This window comes from Phaseolus vulgaris, chromosome 10 (genome assembly GCF_000499845.2).
Source record: "Phaseolus vulgaris cultivar G19833 chromosome 10, P. vulgaris v2.0, whole genome shotgun sequence".
NCBI lineage: Eukaryota > Viridiplantae > Streptophyta > Magnoliopsida > Fabales > Fabaceae > Phaseolus > Phaseolus vulgaris.
Genome location: NC_023750.2, coordinates 39,603,360 through 39,619,430, shown reverse-complemented (window position 1 = coordinate 39,619,430; position 16,071 = coordinate 39,603,360). Strand labels below are relative to the sequence as shown.

The following is a 16,071-nucleotide window of genomic DNA, read 5'->3' as shown; positions in this document are numbered from 1 at the left end:
GTATGGGAATTCAACAAGCATGACCCAGCAAGCAGTTTCTCTTTCTCCCTCTCAACCATATCATGCATGGGAAAACACAAAGCAAACCCTCCAGGGCTTCAACTTTATGCTACTTTACAAAAGGTCAAAAAGTTTCAATTTCCCAAAAGCAATTCTTTATGAGACAGCATTCACATATACATAAAGTGGAATTACAATCAATCCCTTTAATCACAATGACCATTACATTAAACATTAAAATCAAGCTCAATTTTTCACAACTTTTTATGCTTGAGAATTCTGTACACACAAAAAACAAGCAAAGGTACAGAGTGAGATCATGCATAGTCAAATGAACGCCTTTTACCCCCATGAATTTTGAAAAAAACAAGGACAGTGTATTCCAAGCATAGTATGGTGTTTTGTATTTTATGACAATTCGAGGTCATGGTTTCAAATTGATATGAAAATTCAAATAATATTCTAGTAAGAGACTTTGGATACATGAGTTGCGTTGAAAATAATAAAGTGTACACATTTGCGTGCAAGTATGAATGTATGAACAACAACTGTAACAAAGAAAAATAGAGCTGTATGAGCTTTGAGCACTGTGATTATGTCATTTGTATTCCCCAATGCCCCTTGCTATGTGCAGACTCTTTTTGTCTTCTATTCTGAATCAAGCTTAATATGATGCTCTAGTCTCCTCCAAATCCCTGAGCACATGAGGAAAACAATAAAAAAATGTTAAACAAAAGAGACCCCAACAAAATTCCTTTGTTAGTAATTAAATAATCGTTGATTCCCATCTTTGCAAATTATCAAGCATATAATAAAAAATCAAAAAGCTTACTAACACTGCAGTGATGCCTGCTGGGACAATGTACAGTTGCTCAAACACTGACCTGCATATCTTTGCTTCCTAAAGAAGCATTCACTTTCTTTTGCTGCTTCTACATGATTAGAGGGAGAGCTAAAATGCACAATTGTAATGCTTATTATACTCATGATCAGGATTCATTATCCTTAATGAAAAAAAAATTAATTACCTTCTCCTTGAAGAACTGAAACTATTGATGATGGGAGTTTCGTTTTGTCTTTCTTCTTCCCTGCCTACAACATTGAAACTAGAGCAATACAAAAGGAAGTATCTTGTACATTGTGTCTTTGATTGTGCAGGAAATTAGGGTTTCAGCTAACAAATGAGATATATTAAAAGACAGGGAAATTGGAAAGTTGTGCGTTGAAAAAACTTCCAAGGTACAGCAGCACACACAAGAAAATACAGCCAAAGTTGTAAAAGTTGATTCTATTGGGTGTTGTTGGTGCTCAGATCTATTAGTTTTTAATTACAAATTGATATGAAAAAGAATGACAAAGCAAACAGAGAAAAGTGTAGATCTGTGACATTAGTGAACCCATAGAAGGAAGCTAAATGCTATCCACAATAACAAGGATAGTTTACAATCGAACATAGATGAAACAAAATCACATGATAGAAAAATGGTTAAGGGACATAAAAGGAGAATTAAGAAAGAAATGTTTGACCAGCAGAAGCACAAGAAGCCAATAAAGAGAGGGCGGAGTCTACAAGGCTCCTGAGTCATATGCATGCCGGTAACACATGGCACATTTAACCAAATTAGGCCTCGATTTGACCACACCGATTTACAATGGTGAAAGGACTAATAATAATAATAATACTAAGAAAAGGGGTCATCCACTTGGTTCTTCTTCATCAAAGACTCCTGGGCCAGCTAAGTGATAGAGATCAGAGACAGAACATAGGCAAGGAAACCCTAAAGAGAGGGTGAGAGAGGAACTAGGTAGAGAGAGAAAGAAAAAATTGGAAAAAAAAGGGAGGAGGGGGACTTGAAAAAGAGGAGAATGTCTAACTGAGTTTCAAAGGTGGCCAGATCTGCGAAAACATGGCAGAGACAGACAGATCGGATACTGGAAAACATAATTGGGAGAAGATCTGGCTAATGATGAAGATGAAAAAAAAAAGGTAGTTGCTTCCTGACAACAAAAACACCATCATAACTTGATCAGAGAAAAAGAAAGAAACGAAAAGGAGGTAATGATGAAAAACTTTTGCCAAGTGAAAACCGGGTCAAAATGTTCATCATTACACCAATCTGCAAACTACCACCATCTTTAATTCATCCAAAAACCCAACCCCACGACTAAGATCTACCTATATTTAAGAAAAAAACAAAACTTTTACACTAATCCGTAGTTCCAAAAAAACATTTGAGGAGGACACCAAGCAAACAAACCTATAAAGCATTTCATCAGCAGATGCAACAGACACAATTTATGTTACTATATTGCCACGGCTCGATCTCGAGGAAATAACATATGCTGAGAAACCCAGTTTGTGAACGAATCTACATAAAGATACCTCGATTCTGGCCGGAAAATTATTCTGGAAGCATATAATTGGGGGGAATGAAGCCTGGTCCGACAACACTATACATTCCTTGAGCACAAGCATATCACTCTAGAAAGAGAGGGATGCAGATACACAAGATGAAGATGAAGGGTCCTCGAGCCAGACAACATTCCCCTCAAAAGACAAAGCTTCCCAAGAATGGCCCTTCTTCTTGAACTGCTAAGAAAGAGGGAGAGAAAGAGTGTGAGAAAGAAAGAGTGTGAGAAAGAAAGAGAGAGGCTTTGTTTTGATGGCTCACTCCCTCACCACTTCTACTCTCTTCTCAGTGTGTCCCCCATGAGTTTCGGCTATCTTCAAGGGGGGTCTGAGATTGAGAGAGAGAGGGAGAGAGAGAGAGTGGTTGTGATGATGAATGGGTGAATGAGAATGATATGAGAAAGAAGAGAGGGGGTTATAACAAGAGTAAAAATAAAGGAGGAGAAGAAAGGCAACGTCAAAAAAGACAAAGAATTGGTGCAGGTAGACCCTACCAGCTGCCTTCTCACTTCCAGAAATGACCACGACCCCATGCACCCTTCTTAATTTCCAAAATTACTACTTTCTAATATTAATGCCAAAACATTTTTATTTTTATTGTGTTTTCTGTGTGGATCAATTGTGAAGTGTGGTGAAGTCATCCACATCCACCGTTGGATATGCCAGATCATGTGTTCTGGTGTTATGTCCTGCTGCTACACCCATTCACTGCACCTATAGTACCGCACTGACCTTCCACAAAACCGAGACCGACCATCTGATTTCGTGAAATTGAGCGTGATGTGGATGATGGTGTCATCCAGAGAGGGATCTATGTGCACCCTCACATCCTAGCTTTGCATTCAATTCAATGTTTTCAGATATAAACAAACAAAAACTAAAATACTAATCACAGACACAGACATTGATTGTGGACCGTAGGATTTTGAGAATACCAAGGTGCCAATTCAGTCAGCGGAAGAACACGCAGTGCGATATTTGTATAAAGTGAGAGGAGTTATAAATTCTCTTTATTAGGTCAATCCACCCTTAAATGTATTTCATAAATGTACCAAATGTTTTCTTCAACGTTAAAGTTTAAACTCTTCTCTTTTTCTTTTGACTTTATCAATTATTTTATGCATATGGAAAACATCAAATTATTATTTTAACTCTAATTTATTAATAGTGTAAATTTGTACATGAATGTCTAGTTAATTATAAGTTTTTATATACAATAAAGTACTGTAACTTTTTAAATATATTTAAAATAATTTTTAACAAATGAGGGTGTAAAGAAAGTAAATAAAAAAATTAAATTTAAAAGAGAGAGGGATGCTTATAAATAATACTACATGTAGCACAAATTTTGTATCTTCATGACCGAAAGTTATACCTGATTTTTATATGAAACTATTTTTAAATTTCTTGAATGTATATTTTACTAAATAACAACAGCGAAACTTTATTCTATTAGATATAAATATAAAACACGCAACATTATTCAATACAGTTAAAAATAGCACATCTGCAAAAAAAATATTTTATTAATGAAATTGAATTTCGACAAACCAATAAATGAAATTATTATAATTACAATAAAAACCAAATACAAAAACGCGTATTCATTAATTAGTTCAATCAACGGTCACAATGACATAAATACATGAATTAGTAATGTACAGACACTTTCCACTATAAAAACAAGTTAAGACAAAAAAAAAATATTCTAAAACTTTTAATTTGAAATCAATATTACATATTTATAAATTTTTTACTTTTTATATTGGAATTTAGTATTTGAAAAAATCATCAATATGAGATGTCAATCTTGATTGAAAATAACTATATTATTATATTTTAGTGTTTTTTTGTTATTCTTAATAGTAAAGGGGCTGACTCAGTTTTCGAGAATTAGAATTATATAACATTAACATCGAGCGGGACTATCTTTTTAATAGATACAAATGTTTTTAATTTGAATGTTTAATTTTATTTTTTTAGTTATTTGACATTGTAAAAATTTTATTATTCTACAAATTAATTTGAGTTAAGAAAGTTTTTTATAAAGAGAAAAAAAAAGAAATAATATTTATGAGTGTAAGCAATAATTTAGCTTGAGGAAGATAGACATAATGATGGTTGAAATAATGAAGTGAAGAGGAAAAAGGAAGAGGAGGAAGAAGTAATAAGTGAGTCAGAGGAGTGGTTGAGTTAAGAGATGCCCGATAATAGGAAACCCTATTTATTATTATTTAATAAAGTTTTAGAAAATAAATAAAAAATAAAAAAATTGAAAAATGGAAAGAAAAGAGGTAGGGTCGTCCTCGTAGAGCGTGTAAATTTGAAGCAGGAGAGAGGCGAGGAATTCGAGGAAGTTACCGAGGACAGAAGGGGTCCACTCCATCGCATTTCCTTTTTACCCCTTCCCAATTCCTCGCCGACTTTTCCGTCTTTCTCACTTTTAACCCTAATTATTTTATTTTAATTAATTATAAAAATATACATTATTTCATACCATCACATGCCATTTTACCAACCACTACCTTAATTTCATCCTCTCTCCCCAACTACTATAACTGTCTCACCAATAGTATAAATATCATTTTTCTTTTTTATATTAATTAAAAATAAATAATTAAGTATATTTATTGTTAATTAAAAAAATTACTAAATTATTCTTAATTATATTTATCGAAAGGATGTTTAAGCTTAAAAATGATTTTGAAATAATAAAATTAAAGTCGTTGAAATTTGTTTGTTTGAAGGATAAATTGTGAAATAAAAATATATAAATTAATATATTCTCATTTTTTAAATCTTTAAGGTTTTGTATAGGGTGAAAACATTTTGTTGATAATTTAATTCATTATTTTTTCTCAACTGCATAAATATATGTTGAAACTCAAACAATTGACGTTTTGAAATAAAGGAGTATACATTTTTTCTGAGAAAAATTTATTATTCGAATATAGAAATTTTGTAATGCATCTATGAACTAGAACATATCAGAAAAAACTTATCAAAAAACAAACTACTCTTCTTTCCAAAGCATAAAACATGATTCTTTCACACATTTATCTTATGAATTATACTATAGGGTATGTTTTACTTTAGATAAGTTGTATACGCGTTAGCATATCAATGTTACAATAAGTTTATAAACTTTTATCTATAACAATGTAAGATTTTTTTTTAGTTTACACATTTATAATATTTAAATTAATATTTTTGTTTTTATGTATATAGTAGAATTTATAATGACATTGATAAATTTATATCATATATTAATTTAATAAAGTTTATAGTTATTGTAAACTTATAATCCAGTTTAATTAATATAAATTTAGCAATGATAGTATAATGGATTACTCGAACATATAAATTTAGTAATGGTGATTTTAAATTAATTTATTCATTTTTTTAATTTTTTAATTTAAACAACAACTTACAATTTGTTTTGACTAACAAATATGTTTATTATAAAAAAATAGGAATATCTCAAAATAAAGATGATATCTCTACATCTATCTACTATACTCACTACAAGAAAATCACTAAATCAAATTTAATTTTAGAAATAAAAAATAATTAGTCACTATATTAACTAAATTAGATATTATTTTAAGACTAAAAAAATTATTACTTTTAAAAGTAGTTTCTATTATTAATAAAATTTATAAATTAATATTTAATTAGCTACTAAGATTTTGCTACTAATTATTTTAGATTCTAAAGTTTGTAGCTAAAATTTCAGTATTACATATCAATTTAGAAACTAGTTTATAAATATTATTAATAATAGAAACTAATTTAGATATCAATAATTTTTTTAGTCTATAAAAATAGTATCTAATTTAGTTAATATAATGACTAATTATTTTTTATCTCTAAAATTAATTTTTATTTAATAATTTTCTTGTAGTGACTTAACACCCACATATCCCCACAAAAATAATAAATCTTTCATATATGACATGAATTATTTTAATTCAATAGAATTAGAAAAAAAAAAAAGACAACTCATTTGATTTTTTCCATCATCGTTTTCACTTTTACGCATATGAAATATGTTGTTATAGTGTTTTTGCATATAGAATAAAGAAAGAAACCTATATATGCATGTAGAAGAAAAAAAATGTAAAAAGAAAAAGAAAGAGAAAATAAGAAAAACAATAAAAGAGGATTGTATTATATTTTTTCAAAAAAAAAAAAAATATCAATCATCTTATAAATAGGCGAAACTATAAAAGAATCAAAGAAAAATAAAAATAAAAACAAAATAACATACAATCCAACAAAAAACTATGAAATCCAACATCCCCTTCAAACTTTACAATAGATATCCATCATTTCGAACTTGGAAACATCAAAATTGATATTTTCATACTCAAAGGGCTTGGTGAAAATATCGATAGCTTGATGAGCAAATATAATAGAAAGCAACTGAAAGAGTTTGGCCTGAAGCTTTTCTTGAATGATGTGACAATCTATCTTGATGTGTTTGGTACATTAATGGAAGTTGGAATTGAAAACGATAAGTCTCGATTGACTGTCACAATATATATACGATGGGAATTGAGTTTTAATCTTAAAGTCATCTAAAAAAACTTTAGCCACTAAATCTTATAGATATTGGCAACAAGTGCATAATATTCCATTCCAGATGATAATGGAAAAACAATTGATTGTTTCTTTGACTTCCTACGTATTAAAGATGATTCGAGAAACATATAGTAGCTAGTTGTGGAACATTTTGTTTGTGGATAGATGGCTCATTTAGAATCAATAAAGCCTTTGAGTTGTAAACAAGAATCAATTTGAGTTGCAAACAAGAATCACTTAGGAAGAACAAACCTTATATAGAAGTACTTTTATATACAGTAAAATCTGATGTGCAATATTATAAAGATTCAAAGTGGGAGCACGCAAAAACTTACTTAAGAAGTGCGCTACATAACATATATTTAACTATGTGTTTGTAAGATATACAACCTTTCTATAAGTCACTAAAAAGAAGAAACGTCTTGTAGAGGAACTCCATCTTCAAACATGTGCTTGGTATCTAGAGTGAAGTAAGGTTTTGTAAGGAGAAACCCGGTATTAGTGAGAAGATTGAGAGCATACTTCCTCTGTGAAATAGGTATGCATTTGCTAGATTTATAGTAATCTTCAGGCCAGGAAAATATTTCAAGTCACCCAAATCTTTCACCTTGAATGCCTTGCCTAAATATTGAGTAACATGTTTGATATCAAAAATGGAATCTCCTTCAACGATGATACCATGTACATACATGAGTATGGTGAAATTGTGAAATTGTGTTATAGTTCTTTTAGTAAACAATGAATTATATATCAAAACAAATTGTATAAAACCAAATTTTTTAAGAGAATTGAAGAGTTTATCAAATTACTCTCTAGTTGTTTGCTTCAATCCTTATAAAGACTTCATTAACCAACAAACTTGTCATCTTTCTTAGTTCGATTCGAGGAGGAGGAACCATGTAAACCTCCTCACTTAACTCACCAAGAAGAAAGGTTTTACCACATTATGTGTTTTTGAAAACCAAATTTGAGTAGTTCTTGTAGCTAAGATAAATTTTAGAGTAAAAATGTTGGCAACTGATGAAAAGGTATTCAAGTAATCAATATCTTCTACTTGAGCATATCTTTTTACAACAAGTCTAACTTTGTATCATTCAATTTCTCCATTTGCATTGTACTAATCTTATAAACTCGTCTACACCATATGGTTTTCTATCCATGAGGAAGCTCGATTATGCACCAAATTTTGTTTTTTGTTCTAACTCTTCTAACTCATTCTTTATAGCCTCTCACAATTATGAAAACTTGAGAACTTCATCATAAGTTTGTGCTTCTTGATAGATAAGGTTAAAGTGTATTTAAGTTGTTTTAGAGATAATTTGTTATAAGACAAAGAAGTTCATATACGATAAGTAATTTTATCAAATATTTAGTATTAACATAATTCATTAATTGATAACAATATCTCTTATAATCAACTAATCAATCTCTACTAATGAATTATATAAAGAATTTATGACAATATTAAGGTGTTTATGGATGCAGAACAACGAAATATATGTACCCATCACAACAAAAAAAACATAAAAAGAGAAAAGAGAAAAAAGAAAAACTACAAAAATGAATTGTATTATATTTTCCTCTCAGGACAAAAAAGCCAATTACCTTATAAATAGGTGAAACTAAAGAAAAAAGGAAAATTAAAAACAGAGTAACTTAAAACTCAAAACAAAATTATGAAAACCCAACACAACACTATTAAAAAACATTTGTATTTAAATTAATTTTAAAATGTTAGAAATATTAATTAGTTGTCATTCTTAATAAAAAAAGGTAGCATAAATATACTTAGTTTAAAATGGATAAAAGGAAACTTAATATAATGATACTACCTACTTTCGCACTGAGAGCCCATAACAGGAAGATTTTTTGATAAATTCACAATTGGGGATGTTTTAATTAGGTAATTTTATAGAACTATAATGTTATTTTTATGAAGTAACAATTTTTAAATGTTATTCTTAATTCATATAATATAACCAGTAAAACATTACTTTCAGTGGGCATCAAACTATCAGTAAAAGGGAACAAAGTAGTTGAATAATTGTTTTTCTTTTATGAAATGAATAGGAATAAACAGAGTTAAGTAAAGTGGTGCACCTTCAAATTATTTTGATAAAGCAAGATGACAAATGAGATGAAGTTGCTTTAATTAGTACATAAAAAATGTATATAAGTGAGGAGTTAGGTCTGTGGTTTGATGGTTCACATGCAAAGTCAACACAAAACAATGTCCTTTTCCAAGTCAAGCGATTCATAAAGTTGTGGGACGTTTGCTTCATCACTTCTTTGTAGCTTTGGTCGGCTATTTTACTTGTCACTGCTCTACTTTCTGTTTTCTTTTGCTTTACTTTCTGCATTCCATGGTTGAAATTTGGAAAATTGAGCTCTTTCAACATGGATCTTCTGCTTACTCCTAAAAAGCTTGCAACAATGGTTTTTGTACCCTTGGAAGTTGGAACTATACGTTCAAGTAGTAAATCATTTCACAAATTCAAAAAGGGCAAAAAAAATTCTGTACAGTTTTTGCATCCTTTTCTTTTGATCTCACCATGCATAATTATCACAACATAATTCTGTGTTCACTTTTCCTTCATGATGTAGTTTAGGTTTTGGTATTTTAAAAAAAAAATTGCAATGACACCACGTGCTTCATAGACCAATAGACAAGGATCTTATCATAAGGAAAAATTCCATTTAATTTAGTTATGGGGCCGCCAAGCTTCTAACCAAAGTCAATGCAAATCATACGTGAATGATTTCCCAATAAAAAAAACTTTAGTTAAACCTAATTCACTGTTTCTGATTAAGTTATACAAATTCGTATTAACATTAAAATAACACGATAAGAGAAAAAGAAGAATCATAGTAAAACTAGTCATGTCATGCAAGTCTTATCAATTTCATTAAGTTTTTTTTTTTTTGGTTAAATGTTGAAAATTTAAAATTCGAGCTATATGCTTGCTAGTAATAGGGACAAAGGAAAAACTATTTAATTTGGAATGTGGAGATATATATATAACAACAAGAAGGGTAGCGGAATCCAATGGAGTGTTTGGTGTAACCCTAATTCCAAATTAGTTAGTGAAATGAATGAGGTATTGCAGCTACTTTATACAAAGGAAGATTGGAAAATGCATAGTAGTACCCACACCTCACCCACCCCCACCATCCAACAAGACAACAAACAAGAAACCAAAACCATCGTGCATGCACTTATTGGTAGTATAAACATTGTCAGAAAAAGATTCTTAAGTTTTATTAAGTCAATGTAAATTTCGTTTGAGCAATAATAAATTGCAACTTCATCTTCAATATCACTACCATCTTAAAACAATCAGACATATATATATATATATAGCACCATATAACAAATAATCAAAGATCTGAAGAAGAAGAACTAGAATCACATAAAAGTCCACACACACACACCTGAAAGTCCAGACATCGTAACACACAGTAACAAGTTAAAAACGTTGTTGTACAAGAATGTACAAAATAGAGAAATGGTTGTTTTGTTTGGTTGCAATAGAATTAAGAGTGCCCGTAAGAAGTGGTGGCGAAAGAAAGGGATTTAAAAAATAGAGAAATAAGAATATTTTAGGGTCTGTAATATTGTGTGGAATGGTACACATCAGAGTGACAAACGGAGAGGACGATACTGGCTCCAGATTTCAACGCTTTTTACAGCCTTGAATATTGTGTTGTGTATCAGATTCAGATTCACACAGCGAAAGAAAGCGAAAGTGGGAAAGAAACAACACGTAAATGTCAAATCCCTGCATCTATAACCCAGCCTGTCCACTTTTTTTATTTATTTCATTAATAAATGTTTTTTTTTTCTATTGCATGCCCAATTAAAATATGACCAAACCATGTCATTTATTGGCATTTGGCACGGCACATTTTTTAGTTTTTACTTTCCTCTTCCCAATTTCAAAACAATATCGTTTTCCATTGTCCTCAAATATTTGGTTCCTTTTCACCGGTTTCTTTCAATTTCAAAAACCACCTCGGAATACATTCATTCTCATCCACATGCCTTGTTTTCTTCTTCACGTGCCTTGTAGGGTTTCTGTGTTTTCTAATTATTGACGTGGTTTACTTCTTTTTCTTTAAAGAGAAATGGAAAAAGTGATGAATCAAGAGAGTTGTTGTGAAGGAAGAAAAAGGGTTTTGTTTTCAAGTCAATTTTTTTTGTGAGCTTGGAGTGAGAAGAGAGATAGCATTGCAGTCACTCTATTCTAAAATTCTAACAGTCTGCCAACTAAAAACAAACGTACAAAGCTTAAAAGCAAAGCTGGCTTACATGGGTACTCACCAGTGCCATTCCTGTCACCTCTAATTTAATGAAACTATTTTTTATTTATATTTCTATTAAAAAAACAATTCAACATTTTTTTTCTGACCAAGAAAACCACATTTTTTATTAAATACTTATCATAAATTATTTGCATCTTGATAGAATCATGTCGGTGTAATTCAAATACTATACGTTAAGTTTGACAATAAGAAAGAGAGAAACCATGAAAAAAAAAATAGAATGAATGGCATTACTGAACATCATCTCAACTTTAAGCATCATACACAACTTCTTGGTTAGGCTAATTTAAATATAAGTATTCGAAATTTCATTTTTTAGCTATGGTACTTGATTTTTACAAAAGGAAAGTTAAATTAAAAATAAGAGAAACTAAAGAATAAAAAAAAAAGGAAATGTACTTATAATTATACTTCTTTTTTCAGTTTTCTCTTTTTTTGAGTGGCAGTTAACCTTTAGACGTCTATGGATGATTTTTCCATTTGATGTTGTGAGAAATAAACATTATAAATTTTAGTCACACGATTATATAATGATGATAGAAGTAAAGGATGATGCATAATTGTTGATCACTAACTTATTTTTATCTTAACTATTCTTACATTAGAATTATAATTCACATCTCTTGCAGAAGTTAACTAGAGTAAGCTTTTAGATTTGGCTATTCTTAATTTTTTTTTATAAGATGTGAAATTTGCAAGTTTAGTCGTTGGAATTCAATATCGAGTAAAATAAAAAAAAAAATCATTGAATATAACATAAATTTTATTTTTTAAGTCAAATTTATAAGGTTAGGTAAAAACTCGTGGGATAACATATTATGGGTGGTGGCCTGATAAACCCAACAAACACTCACATATATATTTAAAGTGAAAATTCGATTTTTTATGATGCGAGAGTTATATAGAATATATTGTAGTGAAAATTTGTTTGACTTAAATCAACCTAAATTTAAAGTTTATTTTTTAATACTAATTATTTTTATGTGTGTACAAGAAAAGCAAGTTTGTTTGACCATTTTGTTTGAGGAATAAATATAATAGTTTTATTATTTCACGAAAGTCACTTAAGTTCAATACTCACATCTCCTCCTGGTAGTTTTTTTGGCTCTGAAATTGAAACAAGTAAAAAAATACTAACTTTGTTGGCAAGTAGAAATTACAATAAATTGAAAAAGAAATTAAAAAGTTAGAAAAGGAAAGGGAGAAGAGAAATCATGAGACGTTTATTTTGAGTTTTTCTTTTTCAATTTTAATAAAAGAATAGAAAATGAAGTTGAACAAAAAATGTTCAATTGAAAATAAGATTTTCGTTAAAATACATTTAGGAAGAATTCATAATTTGACAAAATATATAGTTTATATATATATTTTTTATTGTTTTTTACATTCGAACAACCGCAAAACCTCTCATAATTATTATCAGTCTTTTATTCAACCATCTCTCCCTTTGAGACAGCTAAAAAAATTTTCACTAATTTTTAAGTAGTGATCCAAACATCTACAAACTCAAATAAAAAAAAATCCTAATTTTTTTTATTTTTTTTTTTTTGCTTTATGTCTCTAATCGAAACTTTGATTACTCTCAATCATTAATTTTTTTTTCCTTTTTATTACATAACAACATGATATGATGGTGTAACAAAGAAAGTGGCACTCTAATAATTTGCCATGTTATATGAGAGGTTGACACACACTTACATATACTTTTGGTACTCAACTCTAGTTTTAACTCCTCATCTTTTTATATCAATTGATAACATCAGATTTGTTAATGAACATGGTTTAAAAGCTGTCATATGGATCAGACTGGTAAATAACATGACAATTTAAGGGACAGATAACAGAGAAAAGTTCAAAACTAAGAGTAGATTATAAGTTCTAAAAATAGTGCTAGAGGTTAAACTGCTATAAAATCCCATCACTGTTGGAGTTTTTCTACATCATTTGTTGAATCCTTTGGAACAAATTATCGGTCACAGAAAATGACTTCAGGGGTCAGACGGCATATGTGTTTATAATCATAACATCAAGATTTGAAAACCTTGTGCAAACTGCTGAAATTTTTCACTACTATATAAGTTATTTCATCTCTACGTTCAGTTCATGAAGTTAGAGCTGTAGTTTGTTTAAGAGAAAGAAATAATAAGATTTGATCATTGTTCATAACTAGGACCATAACTTGCAGATCCTAGTCACTGGATTTTCGAATATGTGTGTTAGTAGAAGTCATTGATGAATGGTTTAATGGTAATAGATTCTGAAGGGGATGAGCAAAATTTTTTCCACTGTGGTATTTCCAAAGCAGTGGCATTTTAAAAGGATGGTTGATGGTTATGTTTTCAATGTGAGGCAGCAGCACACAGCACACAGGAAGCTATAGCATTTTAAGAAATTGGTCAAGGCTAACACATTTGTCAAAAATTGTCAAGAATAAGAAATTTCGAACGTGTAAGAGAAGATTCATGTTTCTTTTCAGGCGTGTAGGTATTCAAACAGGGAAATTATAGATATGTATGCGCAGATCCTACTCTCTTTTCATACCTTCAAATTGAATTGAAGTTTTGTATCTTCTTCCCATAAAAGCAGAAGAGAGGACACAGAATTAACCCTTTCACCACCTATTAATCACTGTCCTTCACTGAATTGATTACTGTGATTTTACCTCCTGTGTTCCATCACACATTCTGCAGTGCTGCACCCTAAGTCACAGTCTCATTATTCAACACCTCACTTTCTCACTAACCCTTTTTTTCACCGTCTTTGGTTCATTATTTTGTTGAGAAAAATAGTTTCTTACTTACCTCTCCCATGCACGGCACACCAATGGACAGCCATGGAAATATGTCTAATCAGGTCAAACCCTTCTCTTAAATGAGTCAAATAGGTTACTATAAAGTTTGAGCCTACCATCTGAATATCTCATTAACTTTGTTTTTGTTTTTGCATCCGACATAACATCATGTTTCACACTATAATATTATTTCATTATGTTTTTAGTCAGGTTCAACTTTTGTAATGCTCTCCAAATCTCTAGGTCCAATCTTTTAACCTAACCATTTAACAAGAATTCATACAAATAAAATAATATTAAAATTTAAAATTCTCATTCCCTTTTTTTAAAAAAAAACTTAACACTTTAAGGACACATAAGAAACTAAATATATTATAATACTCTGGTCTAAGTTTCAATAATAAAAATAGTTTTCTTAAAAAAATCTATAATGAGAGTGACAAATACTTTAGATTTTTTAAGGAAAAATTAAAATAATGTTATGTTAAGAATTTTCCTTTAAAAACATTCTTTTATTGATCCTCCATAAACTAATTTTTTGATGATTTATTTTATGGTTTGAACAACAACACAGATCTTCTGCTGCAGAAATGTTAACCATTGATCATATTCTCTCTCTTGATTAACTGGTATTGAATTAACCCATCAATGGCCTGATCTTGCAGCGTTATGACTGTAGAGGATTTTGACTGCAGAGTATCTGAATATCTAAATACACCATAGGACAAAATTCAGGTTTGATATGTTTCATTTGATTTTCAAAACATAATGTATAAACTGTATCTATAATCCATAAGAAATAGATTTTTTTTCAAGTTATAAGTTATTTCTTATTTTTATGAAAAACTTATTGAAATAATTTAAAATTAGTGAAATTATCATAAACTAAAAAATTATACAAATACTTATGTTACTAGATAAGTATAAAGAAATTATAAATAACCTTTTCAGAATTCACCTTGACTATTGAACTCAATAATAGGTATATGATTATATATTTTTTTAAATACTTAAAAAAATTTGTACAACAATACATTGCAAAATAATATTTTTTATTTTTTAAATTCGAAACATTTTTGTTTATATATATTAATTTTCCTAAAATAAAAGTAATAATATAATAACTAAAATAAATGTGTTAATATATAATTAAAATACACGGTGCAACAATTAATGATTAGATAACAAAAAATAAATTATTGAGAAAATACATAAAAAATAAATAAGTGGGAAGCTAGTAAAACGCGAAAAAATATTAGAAGATAACGGTATAAAGTTTTTTAATATTGTTATGTGCTTACTTTCTCATAAGGCTAACGGCCCCAAAGCCTCGATGTTGGTGTAATTAGTAGCTAAGCCCAATTTGGACGCTGATTTTGTAGGAAGATGATTAGGTACGGGCTGTTTCTTCCTGCACCTCCATAAATTATTGTGAGACTCCAAACATCTTAAAATACTAAAAATATTTTTTATTTTATTTATGTTTTTCATTTCAAAATAAATGATTCTGAAAAATTTCAGATTATAAAATCTAGAAAGTATTTTTAGTTCAGATTTTTATAATCTAAAAAGTATTTCTATTCTATAATCCGAAATGTGTTTAATAGATAAAAAAATAACTTCACTGTAATTATCAGTAACTAAACAAGTACTTATACACCGTGGTTAACGAAAGAGAGAAAAAAATGTTGGATAAAGCTGTTTTAAGTAAATGGTAAACAACTTTCATCATTATAGTTTTTATTTTTTTAAGACTTTTTTCATTAATTTTTCTATATTTTTTTTGCAATAAATAAGTTTTCTGAAATTTTTAGATTTTTGAAAGTTTCACAAAATTTATAGGAAAGTCCCATGAATATATGAAATATTTTAAATTAAATTTATGAGTATTAACCCAAACTTGTTGTATATAACATTTTAACGAGAACAGGGGAAAAATATAAATATATATATATAATTAGGC

General features: G+C 29.4%; 1 long non-coding RNA gene across 1 annotated transcript; it reads right to left on the bottom strand.

Moving 5' to 3' along the window:
* Positions 1 to 437: 437 nt before the first annotated feature.
* LOC137818563 (uncharacterized) lies at positions 438 to 3,262 on the bottom strand. Its single transcript, XR_011082086.1, has 3 exons — positions 1,029 to 3,262; positions 837 to 952; positions 438 to 695 (listed from the first exon to the last, which is right to left on the bottom strand). It is a non-coding gene; the product is annotated as an uncharacterized lncRNA (long non-coding RNA).
* Positions 3,263 to 16,071: the final 12,809 nt, after the last annotated feature.